Source organism: Amblyraja radiata, chromosome 14 (genome assembly GCF_010909765.2).
Source record: "Amblyraja radiata isolate CabotCenter1 chromosome 14, sAmbRad1.1.pri, whole genome shotgun sequence".
Lineage (NCBI taxonomy): Eukaryota > Metazoa > Chordata > Chondrichthyes > Rajiformes > Rajidae > Amblyraja > Amblyraja radiata.
In genome coordinates, this window is record NC_045969.1 from 7,339,966 (window position 1) to 7,350,116 (window position 10,151).

A 10,151-nucleotide genomic window follows, 5' to 3' on the forward strand; every position below is an offset into this window, starting at 1 on the left:
AGTGTGGGAGGAAGCCGAAGATCTCGGAGAAAAGCCACGCAGGTCACGGGGAGAACGTACAAACTCCCTCATCCGAATCCAATATATTCGAATCCAATTGAACCCGGGTCTCCGGCGCTGTAGGGATTGAACCTGGGTCTCTGTAGGGCATCAACTCTACCGCTGCGCCACTGTGACTGCCTTACAGCAAAATGCAGCGCCAGAGACCCCGGTTCGATCCCGGCTATGGGCGCTGTCTATATGGAGTTTGTACGTTCTCCCAGTGACCAGCGTGGCTTTTCTCCGAGATCTTCGGTTTACCCGTTCAACTCTACCGCTGCGCCATCTGTGTAAACAATTTGCCCCGCACATCTCCGTTAAAATTTGTCCCTCTCACCTCTAGTCCTGTAGTCTTTGACATTTCCACCCTGTGATAAAGGTTCTGATTTTCCACCGTATCTATGTCTTTCATAACTTTATATATCAGGCCTCCCCTGGGGTGGGAGATTGCAACCTTCACGTGTCCAAGTTTGCCCAATCTCTCACAAGTTCACAAGTTATCGTAGTAGAATTAGGCCATTCGGCCCATCGGATCTACCCCAGCCATTCAATCATGACTGATCTCTGTCTCCTAATCCCATATTCCTGCCTTCTCCCCATAACCCTTGACACCCATTCTCCTTACAGCAAATACTTGCTAATCCAGGCAGTTTTCTGGTAAACCTCCTCTGCCGCCACAGAAAAAATGTCAGCATTATAAAAACGTATATTGAAACATGCAGTTTGAGGTTTACAAAGTCAGATTTAACAGTGGGGAACAAAAGATTTTCATCCAGGCATTTCTTTCAGCACATTAAATGCACAAATATTTATTGCATCAATATGAAATTCTTCAGATTTGGAGGAGATGGAAGTCTATGTACAATAATTTGTGAAGAGAAGAGTAGCGGATAAAGAAATTCAACACACTCTGCAAAGTTTGGCAACATCGAAATAGGTGATGATTTAGCAATATCCAGGTTTTCTGGTTGACCTTTTCAGCTGCGTTTAACTTGGAGTTCTCACTTAGACCAGCAGATGGCAGGCTTTGGTTCTAATAATAATAATAATAAATTTTATTTGCGGGCGCCTTTCAAAGTCTCAAGGACACCTTACAGAAAATTAACAAGAGAGAAAAAACATATAGTCGGAGTAAAATAAATAATAAGGACATCACCAATACACAAATTAAAGACAGAATTCGCTCCAAAGACAAAAAATCAAAAACACAATGTGAAGAGAGAGCAGCGGCAGCTAAAGCGCGCCAGCGTCTACTCTCCCTTCCGACAGCCAACTTGGACACAAACTAACATATTCACATTACACACAAAAAATCATCCCCCCACAATGGATACCACTGTGGGGGAAGGCACAATGTCCAGTCCCCATCCCCAGTTCTCCCAAAGTCAGGCCTATTGAGGCCTCCGCTATTGCCTCTACGGAGGCCCGATGTTCCTGGCCGTTCTGGCCGGGTGCTGTTGCCCCGGCGTCGGGAGAGTCCTTTCAGCGGCTGGGCCACCTGGAACGGCCGCTTCCTAACTGGGGACCGCGGCTTCCGAAGCCGAAGGCCGCGCCGGTTTGGAGCTCCCAGGCTCCCGATGTTGAAGTCGGCGCCGCCCGCACCGCTCCGCAGACCCGCAGCCCGGAGGTGTTGATCTCGGCGGTCACAGCTCACCGGAGTTCCAGCGAGGCGACCCAGGCAAGGCATCGCCCGCTCCGCTCCACGATAGCGCTCCAGCGCTGTGCCGCCACCGAAGCCGAGGTGCTGGGTGGTCCCCGCCAGGAAACGGCGCTCCACGCCCGCTGGTAGGCCACGAGGACGGGTCGACGGGGCAGCCCGGAGAAAAAACTGCCTCACCGACCAGGTAGGGACCTAGAAATATTATTACCCCCTACCCCCCACATTAAAAAGACTATCTCTCCCACAAACAGGGCACAGGATTAACTAAAACTGCAAAAAAAAAGTGAATTAAACGGACGGCTGCTGGTTAGCAACCGTTCCCCAAGATGGATCCGATGGTTCTAATTCCATCCGCAGCCTTATATAAATCTCAGCAGATGTGGTCCATAATCCCATCTTTCGGATGAAGTTGTGACCCAAAACCTTGGCGGCCGAGCAGGAAAGGGTGCCGAGAAGATCCACGAGCTGGAAAGGGAGCGGAGAAGATTTGCGAGGACGTTGCCAGGACTCGAGGGTCTGAGCTGCAGAGAGAGGTTGAGCAGGCTAGGATTCTATTCTTTGGAGAGCAGGAGTAATCTTATAGAGGTGTACAAAATCATGAGAGGAATAGATCGGGTAGATGCACAGAGTCTCTTGCAGAGACTAGAGGAATTACGAACCAGAGGACATAAGTTTAAGGTGAGGGGGAAAAAGATTAAATATGAATCTGAAGGATAGCTTTTTCACACAAAGGGTGGTGGGTGTATGGAACGAGCTGCTGGAGGAGGTAGTTGAAGCAGGTATTATCGCAACGTTTATGAAACATTTAAACAGATACATGGATAGGACACATTTAGAGGCATATGGGCCAAGAGCAGGCCGGTGGGACTAGTGTAGATAGGACATGTTGGCCGACATGCGCAAGTTGGGCTGAGGGGCCTGTTTCCATGCTGTATAGGTGTAGGCAACGACTTTGTTGAGCGTTGTGTGCTGAATCACCTGCAGCTCCACACCGACAAGACTAAGGAGATGGTGGTGGACTTTAGGAGGAGAAGAACACCCCTGTCCCCTGTCTCCATCAATGGTGTGGATGTCCAGGGAGTACAAATACCTTGGAGTGTGCCTGAACAGTAAACTGGACTGGTCCAGGAACGCTGAGGTCCTGTACAAGAAGGGACGGAGCCGGCTGTACTTTTTGAAAAGGCTCTGCTCCTTCAACATCTGCAGTGAGATGCTGCAGATGTTCTACCAATCGGTGGTAGGCAGTGCCATCTTCTTCGCTGCCATGTGCTGGGGCAGCAGGGCGAAGGTCACGGACGCCAACGGGACCAACAAACTCATCAGGAAGGCCGGCTCCGTCCTGGGGGCGGAGTTGGATTCACGGGAGGTTGGTCTTGGAGGGGAGGATGCTCCTCAAACTGTATTGGAAAATACAGCTCACCCCATCCATGATACACTGCTCAACCTGAGGAGCACCTTCAGCAACAGACTGGTTCCACCAAGATGCAGCACAGAACAAGGCAAGGCAACTTTGATTAGGCAAGGCAACTTTGATTAGGCAAGGCAACTTTGATTAGGCAAGGCAACTTTAATTAGGCAAGGCAACTTTAATTAGGCTAGGCAACTTTAATTAGGCAACACAGCTTTAGCATTTCCAATCCAAAGACAACACGGCTTTAGCATTTCCAAACCAAAGGCGTAGCTTTAGCATTTCCAAACCAGGAGATCCTTCTTCCTGAGGCTATCAAACTGTACAACTCCTCCCCCTTCCGTCGTGGGTTAGACTGACTCCCCTTCCCCCCCCCCCCCCCCCCGCCCCTCCCCTCCTCCCCAATCTTTGCACATCCCCAATCCTTTCCACTCGTCACTTTAATTTCATGTTTCATGTATTTTGTGTTTTATGACTGTTGGCAGATCAATTTCCCTCCAGTGAAAAATAAAGTTCTGTCGCATTGTATTGGGGGGGGGAGGGGGGGGGTTGTGGGGAGGGGAGGGGGGAGAGAGGAAACGCACACGGTCACAGGGAGAACATTCAAACTCCACACAGACAGCATCCGAAGTCAGGATCGAACCTGGGACTCTGGCGCCGAGAGGCAGGAGCTCTACCAGCTGCTCCACAGTGCCAGCCAAAATGCTTGCATTATACACCAGCGCCACACGATGGCAGTATAGAAACATAGAAACATAGACAATAGCCAGCACTGGCATAGACTATTATCTGAATGGTGGCCGATTAGGAAAAGGGGAGATGCAACGATACATGGGTGTCATGGTACGCCAGTCATTGAAAGTAGGCATGCAGATGCAGCAGGCAGTGAAGAAACCGAATGGTATGTTAGTATTCATAGCAAAAGGATTTGAGTATAATAATAATAATAATAATTTTATTTTGGGCGCCTTTCAGGAATCTCAAGGACACACAGAGATTAACAGGAATAAAAACAAATAATCAGAATAAAATAAATAATAAAGACATCACAGAAACACAAATTAAAAACAGAATTCAGTCCAAAAACAAAAAATCAAAAACACAATGTGAAGAGAGAGCAGCAGCAGCTAAAGCGCGCCAGCGTCCACTCTCCCTTCACGGCAGCCATCTTGGACAAAGACTAACAGCATTACCTTACAGACAAAAAATCATCCCCCCACAATGGATACCACTGTGGGGGAAGGCACAATGTCCAGTCCCCAACCCCAAGTTCACCCCAAAGTCAGGCCTATTGAGGCCACCGCAATTGTCTCTACGGAGGCCCGATGTTCCTGGCCGTTCTCACCGGGTGGTCTTGCCCCGGCGTCGGGAGAGTCCTCTCAGCGGCTGGGCCACCTGGAACGGCCGCTTCCTAGCTGGAGACCGCGGCTTCCGAAGCCGACAAGGCCGCGCCGGTTTGGAGCTCCCAGGCTCCCGATGTTGAAATCGGAGCCGCCCGCTCCACTCCGCAGACCCGCAGCCCGGAGGTGTTGAACTCGGTGGTCTCAGCTCACCAGAGCTCCAGCGCGTTGATCCAGCGCGGCGACCCAGGCAAGGCATCGCCCGCTCCGCTCCGCGATAGAGCTCCAGCGCTGTGCCGCCACCGAGGCCGAGGTGCTGGGCGGTCACCGCCAGGAAACGGAGTTCCAAGCCCGTAGGCCACGAGGACGGGTCGACGGGCAGCCCGGAGAAAAAGCTGCCTCACCGACCAGGTAGGGACCTAGAAGTAAAATTGCCCCCTACCCCCCACATTAAAAAGTCAATTTCTCCAACGGACAAAACACAGGACTTACTAAAAACATTTTAAAAAAGCGAATTAAACGGACGGCTGCTGGCTAGCAGCCGCTCCCCAAGATGGCTCCTCCTCCTCCTCGTATAGGAGCATAGGAGCAGGGAGCTTCTACTGCAGTTGTACAGGGTCTTGGTGAGACCACACCTGGAGTATTGCGTACAGTTTTGGTCTCCTAATCTGAGGAAGGACATTCTTGCCATGGAGGGAGTACAGAGAAGGTTCACCAAACTGATTCCTGGGATGTCAGGACTTTCATATGAAGAAAGACTGGATAGACTCGGCTTGTACTCGCTAGAATTTAGAAGATTGAGGGGGGATCTTATAGAAACTTACAAAATTCTTAAGGGGTTGGACAGGCTAGATGCAGGAAGATTGTTCCCGATGTTGGGGAAGTCCAGAACAAGGTGTCACAGTTTAAGGATAAGGGGGAAATCTTTTAGGACCGAGATGAGAAAAACATTTTTCACACAGAGAGTGGTGAATCTCTGGAATTCTCTGCCACAGAAGGTAGTTGAGGCCAGTTCATTGGCTATATTTAAGAGGGAGTTAGATGTGGCCCTTGTGGCTAAAGGGATCAGGGGGTATGGAGAGAAGGCAGGTACAGGATACTGAGTTGGATGATCAGCCATGATCATATTGAATGGCGGTGCAGGCTCGAGGGGCCGAATGGCCTACTCCTGCACCTATTTTCTATGTTTCTATGTTTCTATTCATTGTGATCATGGCTGATCATCCGCAATGAGTAACCCGTGCCTGCCTTCTCCCCATATCCCTTGATTCCGCTAGCCCCTAGAGCTCTATCTAACTCTTTTTTTAATTCATCCAGTGAATTGGCCTCTACTGCCTTCTGTGGCAGAGAATTCCACAAATTCACAACTCTCTGGGTGAAAACGTTTTTTCTCATCTCAGTTTTAAATGGCCTCCCCTTTATTCTTAGACTGTATCCAATTCCAAGAACTGATGCAAGAACATGCATCTATACAGCATCGTTAATATGACAAAATGTCCTGTGACACTTTCCATGAACTGCTGGATGCATTTTGAAACTGCGTCACTCATAAGGACATACGGGGGCAGAAGATCTTTAAGAGCTCTATCTAACTCTCTCTTGAGAGAATTGGCCTCCACTGCCTTCTGAGGCTGAGAATTCCACAGATTCACAAACCTCTGGGTGAAAAAGTTTTTCCTCATCTCCGTTCTAAATGGCCTACCCCTTATTCTTAAACTGTGGCCCCTGGTTCTGGACTCCCCCAGCATCGGGAACAGGTTTCCTGCCTCTAGCGTGTCCAATCCCTCAATAATCTTATATGTTTCGATAAGATACCCTCTCATCATTCTAAACTCCAGAGTATACAAGCCCAGCCGCTCCATTCTCTCAGCAGATGACAGTCCCGCCATCCCGGGAATAAACCTCGTCAACGTTGCCCGGAGAAGGCAGTAACCTGTTTCCGCGCTGTATCTCTAAACTAAACTAAACTGAACTCACCTAGAGGAGATCGTGACAAAATCCTACTTCAGTTGGGTCAATGAGCAGGTCGGGTGACAAACTTGGAATTGTCATGAACTAATATGTGAGGCACAGGCTCATGAAACTAATGAAAACAGATTTTGTATCACAGAACATGACACCAGTGAAGTCTTGCATCAATGCCCTTTTACAGAAGCTAAACCAACATTGAAACTCACTAATATAATGTGCGGAGTATTATCAAATGTTTTCTGCTCCCCCTCCACTGGTCCGACTTTCCTTATCAGTGTTACTGCACAAACGATATAGCGAGAATAGGCCCAGTGCCTTCAAACGCTCTTATATGTTAACCTAAACATTCCTGGGATCATTCTCGTAAGCCTTCTCTGGACCCTATGCAATGCCAGCACATCCTTCCTCAGATACGGGGCCCAAAACTGCTCACAATACTCCAAATATGCCCTGACCTGCGCCCCATAGGGCCTCAGTAGTACATGCCAGATTTTGTTTTCTTGTCCTCTTGAAATAAATGCGTTGCCATTGCTGGTTGCTGGTCGGTGGGCCAAAGGGCCTGTTTCCACACTGTATCTCTAAAGTCTAAAGTCTTTAAAACTCCAGTAAAGTCTCAGGAAGTGCATTAAAGGTTACTGGGACTAGGTAAGAGAATGGGTTTGAGAGAGAAAGGAAGATTAGCCATGATTGAATGGCAGAGTAGACTCGATGTGCTGAATGGCCTCATATTTGTATAATCTTGTACACAATGGTTCAGCCACGATTTCCCAAGCACTCTCGTTTGATCTAACGTCCCATCCATGCATTAGGGCCAGGGCCAGGGCCAGCAGCATAATCAAGGACGAGTCGCACCCCGGCCATTCCATGCTCTCCTCTCTCCCATCGGGCAGAAGTGTGAAAACGCACACCTCCCGATTCAGGGACAGTTTCTTCCCAGCTGTTATCAGGCAGCTGAATCATCCTACCACAACCAGAGAGCAGTGCTGAACTACTATCTACCTAAGGGCGGCGCGGTGGCGCAGTGGTGGAGTTATTGCCTTACAGCACTTGCAGCGGCGAAGACCTGGGTAGGATCCTGACCACTGGAGCTGTCTGTACGGAGTTTGTACGTTCTCCTCGTGACCTGCGCGGGTTTTCTCCGAGATCTTCGGTTTCCTCCCGCACTCCAAAGACATGCAGGTATGTAGGTCAATTGGCTTGGTGTATGTGTAAATTGTCCCTAGTGTGTGTGTGGGATAGTGCTAATGTGCGGGGGTCGCTGGTGGTCGGCGCGGACTTGGTGGGCCGAAGGGCCTCTTTCTGCGCTGCACTGGACTTTGTACCTTCCCCCACAGTGGGAATCACTGTGGGGGGATGTTTTTGTGTTGAACTTCTTTTTGAATCTATGTTGTATTTTTATTAGTGTGCTGCAAGGACATCAGAATTTCCCCTGAATAAGGGGATTAATAAAGTTTAATCTAATCTAATCTAATCTAATCTATCTCTAAAACTAAATAAAACTAAAACTAAAACCTCTTTGGTGACCCTCAGAATATCCTTGATCGGATTTGCTGGCTTTACCTTGCACTGAATGTTATTCTCTTACCATGTATCTGTACACTGCGAATGGCTCGATCGTAATCACGTATTGCCCTGTTGCTGACTGGTTAGCACGCAACAAAAGCTTTTCACTGCACCCCGGCTACACGTGACAATAAGCTAAACTGAAACTGCACTGATGCAACCCGACCAAGCTTTGCCATTCAAATGTGCCAGAGGAGAGAAGCACAACTTCATTAATCCACCAGACTTGATGACCTCCATGTGATTCCCACCCGATGCATTCATCCAACCTCCGCACTCACACACATAGGGCGGTCACGGTGGCGCAGCGGTAGAGTTGCTGCCTTTACAGCGAATGCAGCGCTGGACACCCGGGTTCGATCCCGACTACGGGTGCTGTCTGTACGGAGTTTGGACGTTCCCCCCGTGACCTGCGTGGGTTTTCTCCGAGAACTTCGGTTTCCTCCCACACTCCAAAGATGTACAGGTTTGTAGGTTAATTGGCTGGGTAAATGTAAAAATTGTCCCTAGTGGGTGTAGGATGGTGTAATGTGCAGGGATCGCTGGTCGGCGCGGACCCGGTGGGCCAAAGGGCCTGGTTCCGCGCTGTACCTCTAAACTAAACTAAACACATCTGCTGCTATTTCCAACAATTTATGTGCTTGTTTACAGTGCGTTGTGTAAACCTAATGGGAAACATACAGAGCTCATGACCAAGAATGGACCAGCCGACCTGGCCCACATCACCATGACCAGCGTGGGGTGAAGATTCTCATCACTCTATCTCACACCAAACCTTGCAAACAAATAATCTCATGGGAAAGGATTTTTCTATTAAAAAAAAGACACAAATCAGAGGAAAAAAACTCTGTAAAGTTCCATCCGATCCCCTCAGGCAATTAAAATCAGTTCAGGAGATCACACAAGATTAAAACCATATTCACAGAATGTTATTTCTTTACGTTCCCAGTTTTGTATGAGTATACATGATCTATAAACTGGTAGTGTAAGAAGTGAACTGCAGATGCTGGTTTAAACCAAAGACAGACACAAAATGCTGGAGTAACACAGCGGGACAGGCAGCATCTCTGGAGAGAAGGTGCGGCATCTCTGGAGAGACATTTCAGGTCGAGACCCTTCTTCAGACTAGTTAGGGGAAAGGGAAAGGAGAGATAGTGTGGTATAGAGAGGTGTAGAACAAATGAATGAAAGATATGTAAAAAAAGTAATAATGATAAAGGAAATGGGTGATGTTTCGGGTCAAGACCCTTTTCAGACTGAAGAAGAGTCTCGACCCGAAACATCATTCATTCCTTCTCTCCAGAGATGCTGCCTATCCCACTGAGTTACTCCAGCATTTTGTGTCTATCTTCAAATGACGTCACGTGCTCTGGACGGCTGTGCGGACGCATGATGACGCGAGCGACCGTCGCGGTTCAGTCACTACCGGCCTGTCGCGTAAATGATGGCCTAGTGGGACAGGCCCTTGATTTTAGAGATACAGCAAGGATACAGGCTCCAATTCAGTTCCGGTCAGTTCAGTTTATTGTCACGTGTGCCGAGGTGCAGTGAAAAGCTTTTGTTGCGTGTTAACCAGCCACGCTGACCATCGACCACTAGTTCGATGTTCTATCCCACATTCGCATCCACTCCCTACACACTAGGCGCAATCTGGAGACACCAGTTAACTTAACCGAGCAGCATAGTGGCACAGCGGTAGAGTTGCTGCCTTACAGCGACAGAGACCCGGGTTCGATCCTGACTACGGATGCTGTCTGTACGGAGTTTGTACGTTCTCCCCGTGACTGCGTGGGTTTTCTCCAGGGTGCTCCGGTTTCCTCCCACATTCCAAAGCCGTGCAGGTTTGTAGGTTAATTGTCATCTGTAAATTTTTCCAAGCGTGTGTGGGATAGAACTGGGTGTATGGGAGATGGCTGGTCGGCGCGTATTCCGTGGGCCGAAGGGCCTGCTTCCAAGCTGTATCTCTCAAATAAACTAAACAAAATTAAACTACAAACCTGCACTGTTTTAGGATGTGGGAGGAAATCGGAGCATCTGCAGGAGACCCACGCAGTCACGGGGAGTGCGTGCAAACTCCACACAGACAGTACCTGTAGTCAAGATCAAACCCGGGTTTCTGGGACTGTGAGGCAGTGGCTCTACCAGCTGCACCACCGTGCCGCCCGAAACA